This window comes from Typopeltis vanoorti, chromosome 22, assembly GCF_054136105.1.
Source record: "Typopeltis vanoorti isolate ZY-2024b chromosome 22, IOZ_Tvanoo_1.0, whole genome shotgun sequence".
NCBI lineage: Eukaryota > Metazoa > Arthropoda > Arachnida > Uropygi > Thelyphonidae > Typopeltis > Typopeltis vanoorti.
Genome location: NC_143570.1, coordinates 37,725,299 through 37,750,738, shown reverse-complemented (window position 1 = coordinate 37,750,738; position 25,440 = coordinate 37,725,299). Strand labels below are relative to the sequence as shown.

General features: G+C 34.0%; 1 long non-coding RNA gene and 2 pseudogenes across 1 annotated transcript in view; 1 reads left to right on the top strand and 2 right to left on the bottom strand.

The window, feature by feature from the left end:
- Positions 1 to 2,232: 2,232 nt before the first annotated feature.
- Positions 2,233 to 3,403, bottom strand: LOC150094326 (dnaJ homolog subfamily B member 4 pseudogene; annotated as a pseudogene).
- Positions 3,404 to 3,788: 385 nt separating this feature from the next.
- LOC150094322 (uncharacterized) overlaps positions 3,789 to 25,440 on the top strand; it is an 84,517-nt gene continuing 62,865 nt past the window's right edge. Inside the window, exon 1 of the long non-coding RNA XR_016550219.1 lies at positions 3,789 to 3,894. This is a non-coding gene — a long non-coding RNA (uncharacterized LOC150094322). The remainder of the gene's footprint in view (positions 3,895 to 25,440) is intronic.
- On the bottom strand, positions 11,563 to 13,803 carry LOC150094325 (dnaJ homolog subfamily B member 4 pseudogene; annotated as a pseudogene).

Genomic DNA, 25,440 nt, shown 5'->3' with positions numbered 1-25,440 from the left:
CCAAGATTTTGAAAATTTTTCTTCGAGAGAAATTAATTTTGTTTTCAATGTTAGTTTTTCCCTTTCGTTGCAGTTTGTGGCCATTACTATAAAAATAATTTTTTACACAAAAAGCAAGCATTACATATTGTATGTAACTCACCAGAAAATAAAGTGCTTAGCTTGAGATAAACACAGTTATGATTTTTAATGCACTTTCCTGGCAGAAACGAGGACAATTTTCAACAATAACCGTTTTATAAGGTAAACAAATTGAGGTACATGCGTGCTAAAGGGTATTTCCCCTATTAGAAATTCGCTACTTATAATTACATGTTGTTCTTTGAGGGCCTGGCAGCCCTCAAAGAGCTAAGTTGACCATTTAAATTTGTGTCTGCATACAGGCAGACACATATTTAACGAAGATAAAATTTGATTTTTAAGTCGCGCGGTGAATAAAAACACGGTCTACTACAATTTGTAGACCGTGTTTTTATCGGAACCGTGTTGTATTAGTATCAACAAGGGTTACAATTTTAGACCGCGTTACACGAGGGTTACTTGTATTTAGAAGCTGTACATTTACACAATATGTACACAATGTACAACACAATTGTACATTGTGTACATTTATTCATACAAAAACAACATTTATTTTACAAATGATATTCTATCTTTTTCAGTTTAGCTACTTTGAATACAAATTCTACCCTACAGTACTTCTTTATGAACTGGTCAATAACATCGTCATAAAAAGTTGGCTGTAACTTAATTTTCCCAAGCAACGTGCAAACTTGTAAAGGCTGGCTGAAGCTCACTGGCTAGAGCTACTTTGACTGCGTATGGCCCGTGCGTAAGCAACAGGGTGAGATGACGTAGAGGGAGCGGAAATGGCCATGCGCGCGCGCATTAAATCACAGTGCTGAAGCAAGGACCTGGATGCTCCCACAACCAAGCAAGCCAAGGTAGCTTGACTAGCGTCGGCCTTCGATACACAACGCAAAGCTCAATTATTGCCGCGCAAACTTAAAACGTCTTCTGTCTACAAAAATAAAAGCCTAAATGGAATGCTTATAAATGCATGCATTTATTAACAAATAAATATGACTTCTTTCTCAACTAATGAGCTTGCGCAGCAAGCATGGAGAATTCGCCACTGCTTTATTTCATTTTATGAAGTAAGCCAACAGAACGTTAACACATATACGAAAATAGTGGACTTCCGGTTAACAAGATATGAACGAAACTAAGCTGTCAGTTAAGTTAATCCAGAATTACGTTATTTGTTTAGGGAGACATTACAAAGATAAAAAGTAATAAAATGCAGTACAGAGTGAAAAATCGTTGCTAATAAAGCATAACGACTTTTCAATTACATTGCGCCATAAGATGATACTCTTTAAAATGTTTAAAGATATTAAAAATTGAACACCAACTACTAAACAACATTCACTGATAATTATCACTCAGTAATCTAAATTGTTTAGTCATCGTTTGCACATGGTAAGCGGAAATCCCTACGATGTAAGAGACACCTACTCCACCACATTTATGGCTGTATTCAAATTAATGGTGTGCCCTACAAATGGCACTAATCTTCACATAAAAAAAGTCAATTTATTAAAGTTGTAAATTATCTGGAATTTCGAAATCTAAGATAATTTACAACTTTTATAAATTGATTTTTATGTGAAGATTAATATATTTTTAATTAATAATTTATTAATTAATAACTTATTAATAATTTATTATTAATAAGATTAATAATAAATTTTATGAAGATAGCATAATAGCGCACATTCATTTGAACACAGCAATAAATGTGGTGGAGTACGTCTCTTACATCATAGGAATTTCCGCTTCCTGTATAATTATACGTAAATACAGCGTGTAAGTTGAAAATAATGAAATCAACAATTTGAAATTTTGATAAAACGCGCTTCTATTCCATATTAATGCTAGTTATTTTTATATAACTTTCAGTTTCGTATTCACCTCACTTTAATAAGTTGAATTATAACTGAAAGATTATGATTTAACTTCGCGTATATAGACTCAAAATAAATTTGACTTGAGAAATGAATAGCAAAATAAGATGTCATTATCTTTAAAAATAAGACAAATATTTTATTTTAAAAATAATACATTTATTTCAATCAATAACTTATATATTATTTACAAAAAAAATTACACATTATTTACAAATACTATTATAGACATTCCCATGTAAATAATATCTATATACATTATTTACAAGCGGAGCTCCAAAGAATATTTAGGAAATTGTGCATAAAAAGATAAAGTACAATACTTAGTGAGGAATGCATATGATATCCATGATTTCAATATTAAGTTTCTCTGTAATCGCTAAGGCAAACAGTCACTAAGAATTTCTCTCACTGGCTCTGTAAGCGAGTCTGGAAATATTATGTCGAATGCAACAAGGAGATCTCCTCTCTTCGTGGGTTCTTTAGGGTTAGGCAATCCCTGGCGTTGTATCCGATGCACAGTATCAGGTTTCACAATATTTTTTAATCTCAGCATCCTCTTCTCTCCTGTTAATGTGGGAATCTCTACTTGTGTACCGCACAGCGCCTCTCGAAGTGTTATTTTAACTGTGTGCTTAATATCGACACCTTCCCTTTTAAAAAAGGGATGAGGTTTATCTCTGATTACAAACACAATGTTGGCTGGAATGGTGTTCGGTCGTTGATCTCCTTCCTTTTCGAAAGTGATTTTTGTTCCTGCTTTCCAACCAGGCTTGATAGCAATATCAAGAATCTTGTCTACCTTTCTTGCACTAAGTCCATCCGGGTTCAACACCTGCTTGCTAATTTTCATTTTCTTATTACCGCCAATAAGTATTTCCTCCAAAGAGACGTATAAATCACGTTCAATTGGTGGATCCTGTTTCTGTTTTCTGGATACGTTGGGACTGCCGGTAAATATTTTAGAATAAAAGGGATTTGATCTCCCACCAGAGTGAGACCCGAAAGGATCGCTGTCATCGTCCATTTCTTCATTCATGAAAAATATATTTGATGACTGACTGTTCGGATCATTTCCTCCTGTCTGGAAGAAAAACTGAAATGGATTTTCTGTGCCGAAGAACTGCGAAAATGTAGCTCTCGGATCTCCATGGAAAGTATATGTGAATTGTGTTCCTCCATTTGTATTGCTTCCTGGTATTCCGCCTTTTAGACCATCTTCCCCATATTGATCGTATATTTCTCTTTTCTTCTTGTCACTGAGCACTTCGTATGCCTCTGCTATTTCTTTAAATTTCTCTTCGGCTTCTTTTGTCTTGTTTTTATCTGGATGGAACTTTAAAGCTAATTTCCTATAAGCCTTTTTAATTTCTTCTTCTGTAGCACCTCGGCTTATTTCCAATACCTTGTAGTAATCTTTTCCTGGCATGTCAGAACAGAAATATTCAGAACGATGGAAAACTAGTAATTATTAAAAAATTACAGTAACGAATATTTGCAGTTCGTTAAAAGCAGCACTTTTCACAGTATAAATACAAGAATTCACTGAGCGAAATGAGCAAAACTACTTGATATTTTCTTATAGCACTTGCTTAGTATACTAACAAATGTGGTCACGGATCATATAAATAAGCACCTGGCAACCTTCTAGAAAACACACGAACGATCTGCAGTACGTGTTCGTTGTTATGGGAACACCTCACGACAAACGTCATGCGACGTCAATGTGCTGCCATCTATCAGTAAAACACAACACTGGAAAGTTCTCGCATTTTTCGAAACAGGAAGTACGCAATACAGAAACTTCGTTGTCTGTTCAAGGTCGCGTTTCGCGTAAGTGGTGTAGAAGTAGGTAAGTGTAGTGGACAAACCATTAACTTTATCACGAACTTCAGCTTCAACTAAACGAAAAAATTATTATAACAAGGTAAACTTAAATGAATTATTTTTAAGAATTTAAATTAGATTATAACAAATATGTGGTATATACTGATCTTATAAAGGAAATTAGCACATAGTCTGTCACTATGACACTATTTTCGATGCACATAGTGAATCGTGAGTATATGTGTTAACATAGTGCAGGCATGAGTAGTATCGGAAAGGTGTACTTACTAATAAACTTTTTTGTTAACATTTCATATTATTATTAACTATTATATTGTTAATATTATTAAATGTAATAAGACTGATAAAGCAAACATTACAAGGAATAAAAACATAACGGGTAGTAGCTTACAAGGAGTAAGCTACTACCCGTTATATATGAAATAATCTCAGATAAATGAATGCTAAATTTCAAATGCTTTGTTATTAACTGGGTCTCCGAAACGTATAGAAAGTTTGTATGCTTTGCAAACCAAAGATACATAAGATGTAATTATTTGAATTACAGTTATGTGGAATAGGTTCGATCAGATGACCACTGAGTAGGACATATTATCAACAATCATACAGTGCTATACACTCTTATGAGCATGAATAAGACGTTTACGGATTATGGCAAAGTATTTAGGCAGAGATAGAAGCGATCTTCCGTCTTATGGTGGGGGGGGGGGAGATGCACCCATCGGAATCGACGCTTTGAAACCATTATTCGACAACAGTTTTATTTATTAGCTAATTCATGCTGTTAGTACCTGAAACAGTATACTTTCAGACTATAGTTGGATAAAAAAGAAAGTACAGCAAAAATATTTTTGAAAATCAGTAACTTGGTAAAATAGAATTTAGTGGTCTGCTTAGATGGAAAATAGAATACTTGCAATATTTTGTAAGCAACTGAGATACTCTTTTTAAGTAGTTTTCCTACTCTGCCTCACACGTTTTGTTTCATATGCACAACGTTTCATCAGGCTTAATAAGGTCAATTAACAGGCCACTTTACTATGATAAAGAAAAATACTATAATACGATAAATACTATTTGTATAACTATCCATTGTATTTGCTAATGTTGGTTTTTGTTGTGATTCTTGCCCAGTTTCAGTGTTTCTCTTATTTTTTTTTTCACAATCTTTAAAAACAGAATAAAAAAAAATATGAGTGAATCAAGTTTCCGTCTTATTCCAGTTGGTGAAACGTGATCATATTGTTCTAAGATAAGTGGTTATGCCTGTTGGTAATATGCGGAAGTACAGAAAAGGAAAACTGTGACAGACTCAGACAAACAACTTTGGAACATAATAACTTACTGAGAAGGCTAAATGGAATGAATCTCGCTGAGAAGTGCATAAGAAGAAAAATGCTTTGGAGGAAGTATAAACAATCAGGTCAGCAGTTGCATGATATAAAATACAAGCTCGAAAAGTAAAAAGTGGTAACAGAGAAGAAATTAGAAAAAGGAGTTAGCACAGCATGCGCTGTCATCATTTTTTTTCCTTCAAAAGAAAGGATGACTACAAAAAATTATCATAGTTGTCAAAGATGGTAACAAGATAGTACGGTAGAGACTAAAATAGAAATATTAGGACCATTATATATATATATTTACATATATTTACATATATATATATATTTACATATATTTACACACATATATATATATATATATATATATATATATATATATATATATATATATATATATATATATATATATATATATATATATATATATATATATATATTTACATATATATATCGACCGTAGAACCCACATCATTTCAGACATTAAATATATTGTGTTAGGGTTAGGGACCACGAGATGGCGGCACATTTGAGCCGTCTTTCATCACTGTGTACCGCTTAATTAGTGATAGCCTTGGGCCATCTATTTCTGATTGGTACCAGTGGAGATTGAACTGCCCACTCAGTCTCCAAAAGTTAGATAGGGCTAAAATGGCCTCGCCTACTCCCCGTATACGGGAATAAAAAGGCGTTAGCTGATTTTTTTTTATATATTTACACACACACACACACACACACACACATATATATATATATATATATATATATAATTATTGCACCACCTTTAGACTTGAACTACGTTCAGGCGCAAACTTAACTGTTTGCTTACTTTTAGGAGTAAAATAACCAAGTTTATAAAATTACTTGGTAACCCTAATATATATATATATATATATATATATATATATATATATATATATATATATATATATATATATATATATATATATCCATTCTGTTAAGAGACAGACCTTTCACTGGAATTTGATTATTACAAAGAAACAGGAACTGTTGCAAAATTCATAGAGGACTGGAATCCAACTGGTACCCTGTTCTGGATTTGCCGACGACAACACACTTCAGCTGAAAAATAACTAAAAGTGATACTGAACTGTAATATTGACTCTTACTGAAAAGACACATCCTGTCTACCACTAATATATCCTGTTTTTCCATCATTTCTATTGTATATCTAATAAGAAAATCCTTTTCTCTCTCTCTCTCTCTCTCTCTCTCTCTCTATATATATATATATATATATCCATTCTGTTTTTCGTGAGGTTTTGATGAAGTTGATAAGAATTATCATACAAAATTGAATTGATGGGCGCCTTGTGTTAGCCTGTAGAAATGGTGTTTGCTTCCATATTGCTAGACAGTTATTGGTTCAATTCTAGTCGCCGACTGGAGCAACTGTTTGTAGGTCTTTCTTCGGTCGGTTCCGTAGTTTGTCGAACTTTTGCACTCGTCGGGTATAGTTGGGTAAAAAAAAAAAGTACAGAAAAAATACTTTTGAAAATCAGTAACTTGGTAAAATAATTTTAGTGGTCTGCTTAGATGGGAAATTTTTAAGTATTTTTCCTACTCTGCCTCACACATTTTGTTTCATATGCACAACGTTTCGTCAGGATTAATTAGGCCAATTAACAGATTGCTCTTTGAAAGGCCACTTTTTATATTTATATTTATATTAGGGGGTTAGGGTTACGGGATGGCGCACTTGTCTACCATAATCTCCGAAAAACCTTGCTTCATTGATAGTGAGCTTTGAGCTCAATGTCATTGTTTGCCGAAGAGTAGAGACCGGATACCACAAAACCTGAGTAGCTTCGCTACCTTTGAGAATATATTTTGTTATTTTATTTAATTAAACTAGAATAGAAAAGGAATAATTAGTATAGCTGTGTTAAAAGAAGCGCTTGCTTTAGTCATTTTTGTTTTACAATAATTTGATGACCGTACCGAATAAGGGTGAATATTATACTGTAAAATAAAAATGACTTTTTATTCTCTTTTTTTTCGCCTCTTTTTACGGCTTTTTTTATACACGATTTCGGTATTTCGAAATCGTGTAAAAAAATTATTTTTTTACACGATTATTTTTAAAATTTCTGCTTGATTTCAGTTCTGTTAAAAAGGGTATTCCATTATAATTATCATTTCCTAGAATGGTACATATGTACTTAAACCTAAATTTTAGGGACCCCCCTCGATGTTTTAAATATCAGGGATACGCTACAGAATTATTATCATGTGACACCTCCAGGGAGTCCAAAGCCTCATCAAGGGAGAGTGTGCCAACAGCATCGATTCAATTCCTTCCAACTACTAACCGCGCTCAAACTTGCTTAACTTTTTACGTGAGCCATTAGTAGTAGAAGCTCTACCAATCGACCAAATTGTGGCGACAACAAAAAAAAAATCAGTTTTCGTAATTACAACTCCCCGAAGTTAATTAAGAAGACAGATGACCCGAAGTTAAGAAGACAGATGTGTTCACTTGCCGTTGGTTCCTGGAAGCAGAAGGTCGCTATGCTGATTCCTCTGACTTAAATTGGTCTGTTACGGGAGAGCCACCTATATAAAGCTGCTTGGAAGGAGTTAAGCCGTTTGTTTACACTGATGTAACCGCATGGAAAAGCCTGCACTAAAATGTCCCCTATATTTACACTGTCATGCAGACTATAGCAATCAAATTCTTCTCAAATGCATCTATGTACCCTAACAAACCGATCCAACTGGCTGCAGATTATGACGCAATGGATTTTTCAAACATAAAAGACCTAAAGCCATCCTAAACTACAACACTGAGGACTAATCTCCAAGTCCACTAAGGGCGAGCAATTAGCTCATAAAACTTTCTCCACTCACTGTTTCCCTTACGATAGCGGGGAATATGAAAAGCTTTTGCTTCCTCTTATGTCAAAGTTGAAAGTTAAGCTGTTTGCTAAACAATCGCTTCTTGTTTACAATTCGAAATGTTTACACGCCTTGTGTTTTGTTCGTGCAATAGAGTTAGACAAGTATGTGTTAAATTTTGAAGTTTTGTACGCGAATATCAAATTAGTAAAATTAATTACTGATAAATTTTAGTCTCACACAAAAACTGCGGCTACTGTCAGAAAGTGACGGCGAATAAAATTTAACTAATAACCATGTGCTCGGATGTATTTGGGCCTTTTCGAATTTCCGTTTTATTAGTGGCATACTATTTTCTTCAAGAGAAATACAGTACATATGTATATACTTTAAATAAATATTTAAAATAAAAAATATTCTATTAAATTAAATAGTTTTATGAAATGATTTTCATGTTTTGTTTGAAAATAACTTGTTCGTATCGGATTTCCACATCTGAACCATTCTTCTATATTTTCAGATGTATTCTTTTTTTACACGGTTTTTTCTGGAACTAATCTATCGTGTAAATAGAGAATTGTGTGTGGCTAGTCAGCTGGCTGAATAATAGATATCAGTGTTGGAAGTTTCTTTTAATAGTATCGTAAAGCGGGAGAATAACAGTTGCAACAGTATAGGGTTTTGTGCGGGGGGGGGGGGTTATAGCTATTTAATATTGTGATCTGTTTAGGATAAATAATAAAAGTTTAAATGGAGATTTTCAGTTGTTTTTGGCAATAATGCAAAGTTGGGAATATTTATGAAAAACAACTGTTTTAAGTATTCTAAGTATTCTTCCAGAAAAAATTTAGAAAGGTTGGAGTTAATGGACAAATTCGCAGATATGTTTGTTTGTTCTCTCTCTCCAAGCTTAAGTTTTAGCACTTTGGGATAAGGAGATGAAATGCAGTCTTCATATACCGGTGAAAATGCACTGCACTATGTTTAGAATTGTAGGGGAGGGGGGGTGTAGTTTGAATTTCAGTAAACATAGCAAAGATGGTGAAAATGCAGAGAATTGCCAGTATAACGAAAGTCGCTGAAATAAGTCGCTCCAAAGGTAAATAGCCGTGCCATTATATAAAGCGTTGATTCCGTCGTATTGAGCTCCTGGACGTAGATTTCATAACTATTGGAAATTGGTGAAAGACAATGTTGGTTGCCTTTCACTTCTCAATGATGGAATGTTGACCATGGGGAGAGAGAGATTAAGGGACTGTTGAGTTGCAGATTTATCAGTTGTCATTAAGAATATGAGAGAGACATAAGTTGATATGACTGTTTAGGATAAATAATTCCAGAGAAAATTTTTCGATACACAGTAGGGAGGAAAAGAACAAGAGAAATGAAACAGTGAAAGGGTTATTATTTTTAAATTGAGAAATTATTATTGATAACATTTATTCAACATGATAGAGTCGATGAAGGATCAAGGATTCCATGAAGTCTAAAAAAGTTTGCCGATCCCTATTCTAGACCAACTAAACACAACGTCCACAAGGTCAGCGACCGAGCTAGGCACTGATGTCGACAAGCGGATGCTGCGTTTTACATGATCCAATTACTGTTCGATGGAATGCAAATCAGCAGAATCAGCTATGGGGAACAAAGAATGCTTGGATATGCTCTTCGAATTATGCTTGTACGCTGCAAGCCTTGTAATACGGACGTTTTCTTACGACGTTATCTTACTGGAAAAGCCCAGATCCATCGGGTAACATAACCATGTGGAACAATACCTGGGTCAAAACAATCCATATATAAGAATTGTCAGTCAAGGTATTCGATGGGAACCAGTGATGGCTATGAGAACAATCCCCATACTTGGATACCGCAATCACGCCTGTTTCCGACCAGCCGTACAATCTGGTTCAGAAAACATGTGTACCGTGTTTCCTGAACCAGAAATTGGGACATATTGTATTTTGATTTTCCAAGGACCGTCTTAATATGCCGGATGTAAGATAGCGCAACCATATAAAATTTAAATGCATAGCATCCAACAAAATAATGTATTCTTGAGTGCAGAATTATTATGTCGCTACACGTATTGATACATACGTGAAAACGCGTGCATAATACGGGGGGTGTCAGGGTTTTTTCTTCCGGAAACTCGATTTTTCATCCCGTATGCAAAACACACGCAATTACAGACCAAAAAAAAACTATTAATGAGCGGAAGAAGGCGTTGTCAGTAGATGGTGAATAACGGTGTTACGCGTAAATGGAGAATTAAGTAGGGCAGACGGTGGGTTATGTGAAGGTAGAGGGCCTTCCTGCAATAAACCCTTGAAGTGTGTCTGGTAATAATAATAATATTCACATGTTAGTGAGTAATGATGTTCTTTCTCGATCTTTTCTGACTTACGTGCATTTTTGATGTAATGCTTTATTTCTTTTATGCAACTAGGACCCGTCAGAATATTTGAATTTTCTAGATATTCTGATGGGAACAGCAGGACATGATCAATAAAATCGGAACAGCCTCGAAAAATGCAGGTGTGCGAACGTGTGTTGCGCAACAAAGTATCGATTTAACGCATTCTTTAGAGGAGTACAAAAAATACTGCGGAGAATTTAGGATGCGCAGATAATTTAACTTAAGTGATTTTTGTAATAATGCAAGTAATTTCCATTATATCGTATCTCGTGCTTTATAAAGACTAAACTGATTTACAATGGTTGGCATATATTGCAGTAAAATTACTACCACGCTACTTCATCACTTGAAAGCTCATTTAACGTTTTACAGCTTGGATAAAATTATATTTAAATGACCGAAACATTTTAAGGTTTTCATTTTTCAACTTATGTACGAAAATTGATAAATCTTTTTAAAACGATACTTGCTGCACAGACTTTTAAGACGTGGACTCGGAAAAAAAAAAAAAAATCTTTACTGATGAAGTCTTAAGTAGTGCATGTTATGTCCTTGAACAGACTACGTAATCATCCAGAATATTCTCTAGCTATCGCTCAAAAGAAATACAATTATTGCCATTAATCCTGCTAATCAGATTAAACTTTCTGATAAGGATTAAGTCCCTTCCAATGGTGGGCATTATTTCAGAAGTATATATAAACATACTTCCTAATTATATCAAAACTGTTCATTGCATCAAATTCTTTTAATTAAATTGAATTATATAAAAGCAGATAAATACAAAAAATAACGCTGAAAACTTAGCACGTACAATTTTAACTTTGTGTATTATTTCTAACTGAAATTTTTACATGAAAATTTAGTTCTGAGAGATAATGTCGATCTTTACCGATCAACTTACATAATAAAGAGAAAACTTGCTTATTCTCAATTTAAAGTTAGAAAAACGTCCCTCTTAATAAGGTTGCTTACAATTGAGTATCTTAAGACAGTTATTAATAATTAATAAATTCTAAATTCATTATTCTTAAAGAATTTTTGAATATTGACTTTTACTGAAAAGTCAATCAAGTTTTACTGAAAACATTGTAAACAGTGTCTCGTGTGTCAAATTAAAAACAACTAGTTTAAACAAATTTGTTTTATTTATATCTTAAATGCCTTACACATTATTTACAAATGCTATATACATATAATATTTACACTGTGTACATTATTTACAAGGAGCTCCAGAAAATTTGCGAAATTATGTATACAAAATGATAGAAAAAGTACTTGCTCGCAAAACATGAAGTCCTCCGATTCTTTCTTCAACAGTTTATGGTCGGAGTTCTAGAACAAGCACACACACTCATCTGTCTCCATTAAGGCAGACAGTTTCGAAATATTTCTTTCTGTGAGTCGGTTAGAAAGTCCGGAAACACTATATCGAATGCAACAAGGAGATCTCCTTTCTTCGTTGGTTCTTTAGGATAAGGCAGTCCTTGGCCTTGGATCCGATGCACAGTACCAGGTTTCACAACATCGTTTAGTCTCAACACTTTCTTTTCACCTGTTAGTGTTGGAATGTGCACTTGTGTACCGCACAACGCCTCTCGCAACGTTATTGTGACTATACACTTAATATCAGCTCCTTCCCTTTTGAAAATGGGGTGAGGCTTATCTCTAATCACAAACACGATGTTGGCTGGAATGGTAAAAGGTCGTTGATCTCCTTCCCTCTCGAAAGTGAGTTTTGTTCCCGCTTTCCATCCAGGTTTTATAGCAATATCAAGAATCTTATCTTCTTTTCTTGTACTTTGTCCATCCGGATTCAACACTTGCTTGCTAATTTTCATTTTCTTAATGCCTCCGACAAGGACCTCTTCTAAAGAGACGTATACGTCATGTTCAATGGGTGGATCATGTTTCCGTTTTCTACTCGAAACGTTTGGCCTTCCAGCAAAGATTTTAGAATAAAACGGATTTGACTTTCTACCAGATTGAGCCCGAAAAGGATCGCCATCAATGTCCATGTCTTCGTCCATAAAAAAGATATCTGATGACTGATTGTTCGGATTATTTCCTTCTGTCTGGAAGAAAAATTTAAATGGATCCTGTGTTCCGAAGAACTGGGCAAACGTTGCTCTTGGATCTCCGTGGAAAGTATACGTAAATGTTCCGTCGTTTCCTCCGGGCACTCCACCTTTTAGACCCTCCTCTCCATACTGGTCGTACATGTCTCTTTTCTTCTTGTCACTGAGCACTTCATAAGCTTCTGCTATTTCTTTAAATTTTTCCTCGGCATCTTTTGACTTGTTTTTATCTGGATGGAACTTCAAAGCCAACTTCCTATAAGCCTTTTTAATTTCTTCTTCTGTTGCACCTCTGGTTAATCCCAATACCTGGTAATAATCTTTTCCTGTCATGTCGAGGTTGAAATTGTCACAACGAATAAAATTTTAGAACAGTTAAAAATAACTGCGCCTGCGTATTCGCTGAAAACACTAGCACTATTTTAACATACAGAATCACTGAAAGAAATAAAGCAGGACTACAAGCACATGCTTTCTTCTAGCACTCGGTGTTCAATGTTCAAAATGCTACTCCTGCACGGCATATATATGATCGAGCTCCTTTCTCGAAGATTCTTGAACTATCTCGGAGAACGTTCTCGTTGCTGTGGAAACAATCAGACGACAAACGGCTTACAACGTTAACGTGCTGCCATCTATCAGTGAGCTACAACACTCTGGAAACTTCTGGAAAATCGAAGTCCCGGAAGTACGTAAGCAAGTCTTTTGTTCAAGGTCATTCTTCGTGTTTAGTTTCGTGACGTGATGTGGCGTACATTCAGTTGACTGTTAAGCTAATAATTGAATTATCAGCGTTCTCAAAGTAAAAATAAATTAAGCTGTAATAAATGTTATTTGTTACTCCATTTAGAAATGAAGGTTTATGCTGGAATAATAATAATTATAGTTTTTTAATAGGATGTAAAAATTAGCATAATATATTGTTGCTCATGCCAAATACTACTGTTTCATTATTATGAAACAGCTTATCGATAGCATAATATACGTTATGCTGAATTCGACGAATTGGTTTGCTTTTTTCAACCAGTAATGATTAGTGATTCTGTAGTAAAACTTCAGTGGGCGATTTTAAAACTGGGAAATAAAATAATTTATTAGTCGAAATCTTCGACTAATAAAATAATTAGTCGAAGATTCGGGAATGGCATTCTCAACCAGTGGCTGCTTGTACATAAGCACTGCTACACTACAGCACCCCCAAGGAAAAAATGAAAAAAATTAAATTTTGTTTGTGCTTATATAAATGATAACAATGCTTACAACATTATATAAATGCAATACAAAATGTTAAAGGTTACAGCCTATGTTTCGACATTAATTGAATAGTTAATAATTGGAATTGCACGATTAACGCTTTAGATTACGATCGTTCGATCAGATGTGGCTAGACTAGTCGATATTCGTTTGCCCTTGTCACTGCACGTAACAAGTGAAACCGACACTGTTCGTTGAGCGGTGTCGCTACAGATAAATTGTATGCTTGCGTGCGTTATTTCTGTGAGATACGAAACTTTTATTATTGATGTGTGTGTGTTTGTGGTTAGGGTGAAATATTTTTAATAAAGCAATTTTTTAATATGTAAATTTACTTATTAATAAATTGGTTACTGATTAGGAAAAAAATGAATTATTTTTCTTATTTTGTATATGCAGCACCCCCACTTAAAATTTTCACCGGCCGCCACTGCTCTCAACAAAACAAAAATGAAAATACAGTAATAGCTTTTTTAAACTAACCAGAAGTAAAAGAAGCAGCAGAATTTGGAAGAACTTAATTCTTTTAATTATTTAGATGCATGATTTCATTATAAAGATGAATTGGACATAAATAGGAAAATAGAAATAAAAAAAAACTACAGGAATAATTTCTGTGCAAAGCCAGACTAGCTATACAATTACTGATTCATGGAGATATCTGGACAGCGAAACAAAAATTAATAATAGCTAAATAAAACTGGCATTTCAGCAGAAAAAAACAATCGGAGAAATACGTTGAGAGAATGAGCGACAGTTTTAGAAGCTCGAAATGGGCAATAATGGGCATAAATTCCTTAAGTGAATGAAGATGAATATATACTGTCACTATAATTATACGGATGAACAGTGGCGCACCGAGGATTTAATCTTGGGGGTGGAGGGGGTCTAGTTGAGTAGACGATTTGAGAATACACACCACGCATTGCATACGACCTTTGACTGAGCATCTACAGTGATCGCCAATACATGATACCCGTGAACTCTGGCCCGCTCAGGCAAACAAAGTATCGCCCGAGCTCTACTTCGTTCGCCTTGCGTTCACAACGGCCGTGTTTCCCAAGCGCCAGAGGGTATTCCCACCTTATGTGAATGCTAATTCATAAGTAGTATAGAAATACACGACACGACACAAGATAACTAATAATAATAATAATAATAATAATAATAAATTAATTAGGAAAAGATTTTTGGAAATTTTTCTAGTCTTTTTTTTTCTGTTTGGAGGGGGCCAGGGTCCCTTGGCCCCCTCCCTGGGTGCGCCAATGAAATGGAATATATGGATACATTCATGCATGAATATATATCCAGCTTATACTTTTGCAGGGGGGGGGGGTAAAATTACGATGCCATTTGGCATGCAAATCTATGAGTATCGATGGAAACCTAAAATGCATGGCTTTTAATTTAAAAACTTCAAACAGTTCTCTAAAGAGTCCTCTAATAATTTCACCGCTCCGTTAACGTATTGATACTATAGTAGTATGGATGTTGGTGATTGCTCTTTGGAGGCCTGAAGTGGCTTGAAATGATTCCATGTTTGGTCTCTAGATCGGGGATTACAGATTATCTAACCCACAGTATGAATACTGATGTATTGTAAAGGTTGCACCATCCTAAATAGGAACTGATTATTCATATTATGTTTATTTATTTTTGTGCTTGTTCCATAACACTAATTTGCATAGTTTAATTCTCCAGTATCAGTCTAGGCCAACAACTATTGTCATCTTGGCACAAGTTAACTTGAGTGTATCTCCAAACTTGCAAGTTTTATAGATGTCAATATCTGCAAGAAATGCATGATTCCTAGTTCGTTGGACTAGGGATATCCATTTAATACAAAGACCCGGAGCTTATAATGCATACTAATGGTAGAACAGGAGTGGTGCAAGTGGTAGTGCAGACCAAAGGACGATGTCTGAGGAGCAGGAATCTTAATCGTAGTGTCCAGGCTTTTAAAAGAGCCTTAAGGGTCAAAGAAAATTTGCACAGAGTACTGAACACAATGAAGAAAAATCAAAAAGACAGATATAATCTTCGTCTAATGGCTCTTGTTTATTTCGCAGAAAAAGAAAAAAAAAGCAGCAGAGCATTTAGGGACGCTCGTAGATCTCGAAGGGTGACAACAGGGATATTAAGGAAGCGTAGTTGTAGTACGTCTCAGTACATATCACCCTCCCCTGTCCTTCAACAGCCGAAGACTTTTTGAGGTCAGCATCACTGAAGCACAGCGTGTAGCTTGAAGACAACCTTGGTGGGAGATCCATTGGATCCAGAAGGTGCTACAAGAAGATGAGTTCAAGTAAGAAGTTTTTTCTCCCCCCCCTCTTCTTTTTGTTTATTATCAGCTATAAACTGTTGCCTTCGTTGGCACTGTACCTCGGCCATCACATGTACTAACCTCGAGGCTACTGCAGAACTTTTCCAAGGCAAGTGATGTATAACCTTGAAAACGTAAATGGCAAGCATGCGCCTGCAAATAAAAAAAGTAAATCAGGGAGAAATGTCAGCCTTGATATTACTAAGCGGAAGAGAGAGAGCCTTGCAGTTTATTGGGTTTTAATTTTTTGTGTGTGTGTGTGTCGTAGCATCCTTTCACAAGAGACATAAACATTGAATAACTTTGATACATAGAAAGTACGAAGAAGACAGAAATACGTTTCAGTCCTACAATTCACACCCCTTCGTGGGTAAGGCTTACATAAAAAAAATCGTCAGTTTTAATTTTGGTGGAAAGCAGCAAAAAATTCATTAGGGGGGAATTCCCGGTTTATATGAGGTATATATCCAAGTATATATGAGATATATATTTGGAGGTATATATCAGACTTGTTTACAGCAATGTAGCAACGTATATAATAGATAACACATTAAAGAATATCTGAATAGTTTTGTTTCGTTAGGCCCACGAGATTTCGGAGTCGTGACGTAAATACTCCACTGCCTTTCTATTAAATCCGATGTAGCGTTGATAGGATGGCTCCAGAGGAAAAAGAAATTAAGGAGATAATATGGCATCTAGTTAAAGAAACTACAGTAATTTCCAATTCACTGGTTGATACAGACTGTTTTGAAGCTTACAATTATATACTATTAATAATACTGTTGCAACTGAACACAATGAATCAGAGAATCTTATTTGGGTAGGACTGCTTTTCGAGGCGGATAACATTCTCAGAATAATCTTCTGTTACCTTATTTCTACTTTAAAAAATAAGGGAATAGAAAGCAGTTTTGATCGCCTGGTAATGTGTACAGATCTGATGCTGTACACTAAATGCTTACAAAGATTAATTGTCTCATAAATCTGATCTTTTTATAGTAAGAAAAAATAATGTAACCAGATTATACAACCCCAGTATTATGCCCGAGAATTCTGAGTATAGTTTTTTTGTTTGTTTGTTTGTTTATTATTATGATGTGATGTTTGTGAACCATAACTCATCAACTTACATTAAAAAAATTACGTTTAAAAAAAAAAAAATTTCAAGATAACACTTTTTCGTACTTTTTGTAATATTCAAGGTACTAAAATGGTCCTCCACCCACATTACCAAAATGTGCTATAATTTTTGAACTTACATCGGTGGGATTGACGTAATAAATAAATAAAGCAGCCTTAAAAGGACGTCATAGCAGTAGTTGCTAAATCGGTTGAAAGAACGCTCTTTTATTGTAAAGAACTTGATTAGAATACCGTGTGTAACTTAAGAAGCATTTATAAAAAGTTATCAGTTTATAGTAAATTAGCTGACAATCATACGAGAGTGACTGGGTTTTTCCATCTGAAATTTTGGATTTTTCTCCCCTGCAGAACAGACACACCGATCGAAAAACCTATGGATGAAAGACTAAAGAATTAACTCCCGCTAATTTAATTAGGTAAATAAATGGTTATATCAGGTAACTAGACAAAATACGGAAAGAAGAAAGTGGCGTGAAATATAATAAATATATGCTATATTTGAATCTTGGAACATTGACTAAAATATATGGTTCCGATTTGGTTTATCTTTGCTGTAGAATTTATTTTACAGGGGACGACAGCCTTTTTAAAATTAATACAGATAATTAAAACAGGAGGCTATGTACAACCCTTTTATTTTTATGCTTGTTGCGTGATTAAAAATATATGCTTGTTTACTGCACGAAGTTTCTTGCACTTAAATTGTTAATTACCACATATAACTGACTGGTTTGTTGTTCTAATGATTGACTAACCATTCAGCAGCCTTCCGTGGCTTTGATAGCTTTTCATGGTTGATTTTTCTTTTTCACCTGAGATGGTTTTTTTTTTTTTTTTACATTTATTTTGTGAAAGAGAGACGACATGATTCATTATTAACTTGTGAGACACCAGTCCACTTATATGTAAAATAATTGAAAAATCATCTCAAGTATTAATTATGATTCGTATGTGTGAAACAATGATAATGGGACGTAAATAAAATAAATTCTTTACGTTTTTTATTTCCGAATTTTTTGGAAGTTGCAGGCTGCCGGTCTCTAATCTCACCATTGTAGAGGTTGAGTGCATTAGATAATTAGGCGATGTTTCCAAACTTATGGATGTAAAGGTTCCCCCACCCCCTTGGAAAAATTAAAATATTTCACGGCCCCCATCGAAAAAAAATCGTAATACAGACATATATTATTATTATATTTATTGTATTTATATTCAATACAAAACATACACAGCGATTATCGCAAAAATCAAATGCAAATATTACATTTTTAACATCTAAAATACACATTTGACATTGCACACTTAGTCTTAAAACATTTTAAATTAATTTTAATTATTTCACGGCTCCCTCAAACAAAACTAACGGCCCCCAAAGGGGGGACGTGGCCCTCAATTTGGGAAGCGCTGCTCTACATTATAATTTTTTTGAAATATTGGATTAAAAATTCGAGTTTCTTCTGAATAAAAAAAAACCATACAAGTGGCAGTTACCACCAGGTTATTCAGCCTTAATAAGGAAGAGATAAATTTTAAAACAATAAATACGTACAACAATTATATTCAGATACATCCATTATCCAGTTCACTGGACATCATCAGATGCTATATGATCAGGGGCGGCTCGTGCATAGGCACTGCGAAACTGCACACCCCCAATTTTTGTCGATATATGTTTATTAATTTCTTTATATTTGCTTGTAATATTTAATTTTATCATCGACAATCCTATACAATTCTCTTATTTTGTATAAAAATAATAATAAAAATCCATCTTGTAGCACTTAGGAGGGCGAAGGACGCTGGCAGCACTGTGTTTACCACAGTCTCATATTGCTACACGTGCAAGCATATGCACGTCATAATGAGATGCGAGCTATTAGCGTAATGTGGCACTGTCTGTAGCACAGTTCCACTGTTGTTTATATGCAGTTTGCGCCAGTAGTAGAGTGTTTGTAAGTGCTTATCGTGTTGACTTCGTCTCTTTAAATATTTGGACATTACAATTAAAGACATAACATTTGTTATAGTTTTTATTTTAGAACATTATTGGGATTATGATAACTGATTTTATTTTTTTAAGTAAATTTGAATTATACCAAACTGTATAATTTTATCGATAATAAACAATATTTTTTCATGTTTAATTTTTTTTTAATTTTTACTATAATTTTGATTTTTTTATCCAAACACGTATACGCTGTACTTACAGTGTGTATGTATATCGAAAGTTGCAGCACCCTAACGATTTCAATCCACGAGCCGCCACTGCATATGATCACTCTGCTCGCTCAGAAAAGCATACAACAGGACCACCTGTTGTATGCTTTTCTGCAGATATCAACTCTCTGAAAACCAGACACACCATCCATCTCATGGAGGGTCCAACTCTTCCACTTTTTCCGGGTACTTTACTTTCTGTTACTGTTTGGAGTAGGCCTTCCATTCCTTTCATGTATTTCAGCCTTCATCTGTCGATACCCTTAAGCAAAAAAAAAAGGGGGGGGCTAATCTATTTTAGTGCCCCTCAAATCTATTAATAAACATCGATCATTTATGTATGCAAATCGGTAATAAGATGGGCTCATAATTTAGCCTTGAATGACTCCTGTTTTGAAGAGCTGATAATCCAAGGTTCCGTGTTTGTGAACTGCTTACTGTCGTTTTTCTGAACATGACTGAGACTAATTCACCTCCTCTAATTGTACCTTTTCCGATAATAATGCGATTGACGGAATCGAATGCCATCTATGTGCTCATAAAGGCTTCTCTCATTGTGTATTGTTATTATTACATGTTTAGAACATTTTAAGCAAATTCAGTTTTTGAGGAATCCATAATAATGTTATAAGAAGTCTCTGTTAACAGAGTTTAATGAATGAACAAATCCCTTTTTCACTCCAAGTATCGTTCCAAAAACCAATAACACAGTACTAGGAGTGTGTAGAAATCCTAATAATAATAATCAGTGGTACTTAAAGGCCCTCCTTTAGGTACTATGGATTATTATTACATAACCTGTTAACATGTTAAGTTAGTCTTATTCCCAGTGTATAGCTGTCTATATAATGGTTTTTAACCCATTAACAAATTCTCTTGTAGAAAAACATCATTTACAGTGAAGAGAAATTTTGTATGATAGTAAAACTGTCCATAATTTTTTACTGTTCCTTCATCACTTCATACCATACCATACCATGTAGTATTGTTACCTTGTTGGTATTTAGTTTGTCTATAATTACTTGCACCTTGTCTATATCTGACACCTAAACAAAATTTTCCTAATTGCAACACTTTTAAAGTTTTAATGGTTTGAAGACTGAATTCAGACTGGACCATCTGCGACAAGAATGGGTTCAGTTTGTTTGTTATAGTTTTTGGATTAATGTAACTGGGGACCATTTTCTGCTTACTCCGAAGTAAATCTAAGTGCCTCCATTGTTTGTTTGTTTTTTTGTTGATGAATTCGATTTGAAAGGGCCATATTCTTTTGCTTTCTCAAGAGTATTTATTTTATTTTATATATTATTTACTGTTATTTATTATTAATGTTATTTTTATATTTATTTTATATTATCTACGAGTTGCCCTAGTATTGCACTAACACCTGGTGCAATACTAGGGCAACTCGTAGTAAAGGTGGCGTAAGCTCCGATCACTGTCCTTAGTATTTTCCCACAGGGTAAAATACAACTCCTAGGAGATGTATTTAAATAATTTTACTTCGCCGAAATGAAGCCTGTTGGCTCTATTCTCAGTAATTTACTTTATTTATTTTTTTCCCAGAAGTTTGTCAATCGAACATAGTTCATTCTACTTGGTATGTAATAGTGCGTTTCTTTTCTGTTTATGATGAGTGGATCTTTTATTTTCAGATTTTTCTTTTTGAGATTTATTTCTTAACTCGTTTTCTTCATCACCATCATCATTATCCTTTCAGGGATTTCTGCCTAGTGCCTTGTTCGGGGGCACTGTTTTAATTCTTTACGTGTCTGTACTTTTTTTTTGTTTGTTTGTTTGCATGAAGAACGTATTGTTCTTCGTAGGAATTTCATTTTACTAGTTTCTATTCTTTTTCGTTTTGAAGTTTTTATGGTTCGTAATTCACTTTGTCAAAACTTTGTAAACTCTTATTCTTGTATGCTTTTGAACTTAGGTTTAAAACTATTACTGATCATGCGTGTTATCTTCGTGAAGTTTGAAATTACTGTCAGCTTCCATTATAATTGATACAGCGTTATTCAAGATATCTGCAGCAGTTAATTTGTTCTAAAATTTTACTTTCAGTCATGGTTCTGACACGAGATGATCCTCTAAAAGCCATGATTTAGTTGTTGGTCATCTGCAAACACTTTTTTGTTTGCAGATGACCAATAATCATAGCAAAAAAGTGAAGATGAACTCCAGAAATCAATATATTCATTGATTTCTGGAATCAGTATCAACAACGATGACTAAAAAATTATGTTTAAGCAATATGTTGATCTCTGAAGTTCATCTTCACTTTTTTGCTTATGATTATTGGTCATCTGCAAACAAAAAAGTGTTGAGTATAATTCCACGATCTAGTTTAAATGCTGGTTTTATACATTTCTTCCATTTCTTTACTATTTCATCTATATAGGTATTAAATAAGAGTAGTGGTGACACTCTGGACATCCTTGAAGGACTCCTGTTTATTTATTCCATTCTGTAACTTTTTCATTGATCCTTATCCATTTTCAGCGGAGTGTAATCTTAAATAGCTGCATCCCATAAAGTTTGTTGACATTCACTTGTTCATACGGAGGATAATCGAGTTTGAAGATACTGATATAATTATTGTATTTTATGTAATGGATTTCTTTGTTTCCTGTTATCTGGTTTCGCCTATATAGTAGGTCTTATTCTGATAACTGTTATAGAGAAATGGTTTATGTTGTAAAGACATATTCTGTCTAAGGTTTATGTTGGTTTATGTTGTAAAGACATATATAATTTACTCCCGGTCAACGAATATAGGAATGTATCATATTAAACCATATCTTTACGGACTGTCTAAAGCACAAATCTCACATTATATTTAAATATTCCTTAGATTAATACTTATTTGTCAAATCTCGCTTTATTATTACGAAGATATAGAAGTATAATGTCTCTGTCCATAGTCATTTAGGACTTGAAATTGTCACCGTGCATTCGACGTGTATAAACGCATCCTAAAACGGCCTCTTTCATTCGAATGATCTATGACCTTTGGCTGCACATGGGATTACAAGATTTCCTATACGAGGCAAGATAGGCCAGAAACTTCTTTTTTTTTTTTTTAAAGTGTTTAAAATGCATCAATTTTCTTTTCATAAGGAAAACTATTTCTTTCATACTTTTATTCTTTTTACGAAAAAAAAAAAAAAAACCTCATCACTAATAAACAATTTCCAAGAAGAAAGAAGAGAAAAACGCGGTAGAAACGAGTACGGAAATGATCGAGACAATGATATACAGAGGTTACGTTTAGCAATAGCATTCTTGTGTGGTGACATCATTATGACAATAATAGAATCCAGAGCCGTTTTTGTCTTAACAGTGTCGGGTAATTTTATTTTACCTAACTTTTGTCACTAAAAATAGTTCGATTGAACTGAAAATTAATTTCAGTGAAGAAATTTTAGCGGACAGCCTACGTAACAAATTTCTTTAAATTTCACCAATTTAAGTTTAAAGAAATATAAATTTCTTTAAATTTCGAAATGTTCTGCTATCTTAAGTGTGTGATTGAAAGAAGAGTCAAGATCGCGAAATTATTTTTTTTTCCTTGTAAAAATTCCAAGAGTAAAACGAAACTAATCGAACAGGTGCTTACATTCCGCAAACGGATTTTTTTTTTTTTTTTTTTTTTTTTTTTTTTTTTTTTGTATGGCGATAACATTATTACAGTTCAATAATTAACGTTTTAACGTCTTACATTTTGCAAAATTCCCATATGCAGGTTATGTCCAGACTTTTTCTATACATTTTTTTTTTTTTTTCAATTCCTTTAAAATTTAATTTTGTCGAGTAACTTCAATTTCTGTATTAAAACGGCATATTTGCAAGGAGGAAGGAAATAGGGACAAAAACGTGTGTTGAAAACACATGCAATGTAACTGCGTGCAATTTCAAACACTTTTTTGCACCTTTTAGAATGAAATCTAATAAAATATGAGATTTAGGCCACTCGCAAGATGATGTTCGTGTGGTCAATTTAAGTTTTAATCGCATCCTTTTTTATGCACAAGACGATTCGTGCTCAGTAATAATTTCGCATTGGCTGTATGGAATTTAATGAAATTTCGCATTTAGGATATCTAATAAAAGTTATCCAGTATTATTTCACTTTTAGTTCCAATCGGGCCATTTATAGCAAAATAAAGTAAAACAAAATTAAATGTCTGAAGTAGATAAGCCAAAAACGAGGGAAGTTTCGTCAACTGTACTTTACCTCTGACATACTCATGGGATCATTTTTTTTTTTTAAGTACCTTCATTCATAATAGTTCAACCCCCCCCCCTGAAAAAAATAGCTGTTATGCAAAATACATTGAATGCGCTAAACGGGACTACATTTTAGGCGGTATTTAACAATCATAAGAATATGGGATGGGAGAGGAAATAGTACCTTATATATTATTATGAAATGCATTTTTTTTGTTAAATATTAATTGCAAAAGTATGAATGTTTGCTAATAATCGAAAGTTCGTATATCGTCTAAAATGTTTCCGTAACTTCTCCGCCTGTTGAATATATATATATATACGGACGTAGAAAGTTTTTTACCTTAGGTATATACTATGTTAAAGATACCAAGCAATTTTATAGGCTAGGTTTTAATCCTTTTTCCCAAGTAAGCAAACAGACAAGTAAGTCAAGTTGGTGCCTGCACGTACTGCAAGTCTGGGGCAACTCGTGGTAAAGGTGGAGTAAGCTCCGATCACTTTCCTTAGTATTTTCCCCTAATGCAAAGCACATCCCCTTGCGGAGATGTATAATGCTATGCATTAAAGGCAAGGGCCACTACCCAGACCGGTTTCGACCTTTAATGAGGTCTCGTCAGTGGAAGCCAGACCTAAAAATGCCAAGGTTGAAGTAATGCAGAGTTTATAAATTTTACCTAAACAAGTTGCCACAAGGTGCTTTGACCTAATTAAAACATACCTAATTTGTTTGACCTAATATATATGGACATATATATATGTCCGTAAGAATAAAAACTTTCCATATATATATATATATATATGGAAAAACTTTCTATATATACACGTATATATAGAAAGTTTTTTTTTTTACCTTGGGCGTATTATACGTTAAAGATACCAAGAAATTTTATAAAATCCTTTTTTCCCGAGTAAGCAAACAAAGTGGTAAGCTAAGTTTGCGCCTGAAGCATTTTCAGGTCTGAGGCAACTCGTGGTAAAGGTGGTATAAGCTCTGATCACTTGCCTAAGTATCCCATAATATAAAGCACATATCCTTACGGACAGGTATAATGCTATGTATTATGGGAAGGGTCACTACCCAGACCGGTTTCGACCTTTATTCCATAGCATTATACATGTCCGTAAGGATATGTGCTTTATATTATGGGGTACTTAGGCAAGTGATCAGAGCTTATTCCACCTTTACCACGAGTTGCCTCAGACCTGAAAATACTTCAGGAGCAAACATAGATTACTTGCTTGTTTGCTTACTCGGGAAAAAAGGATTAAAAAAAAGTTTATAAAATTTCTTGGTATCTTTAGCACCCACCCACCCACACACACACACACATATATATATATATATACATATATATATATATGCCGATTTCAGTTGTTTCCGAACTGTGAGAGAAAAAAAAAAATAATAATGGCGAAATGAATTATGGCTGAATACTCATGCTAAATTATTCAGTTCAATTACGAAAATGTAAAGCAACAAAAACAAAGCTGACGCAACTACGCTATGTATTTTTTATTTGCACTAGACGGGGTCAGACGTAGGGATACTCTGATCGTTGAAGTGTTTAAGGTTATCTATCCAACGCACTGAACAAATGTGCTTTGTGAGATATGGAAAGCAGAATAAAAGAATTAAAAAAAACAAAAAAAATTAAAAAGTAAATTATAAAGTTTTTACTAAGTAAATTAAGTAAAACGTAAGTAAATTATAATTTTTTAATTAAAAAGTAAATTATAAAATAAAGCAAAAATA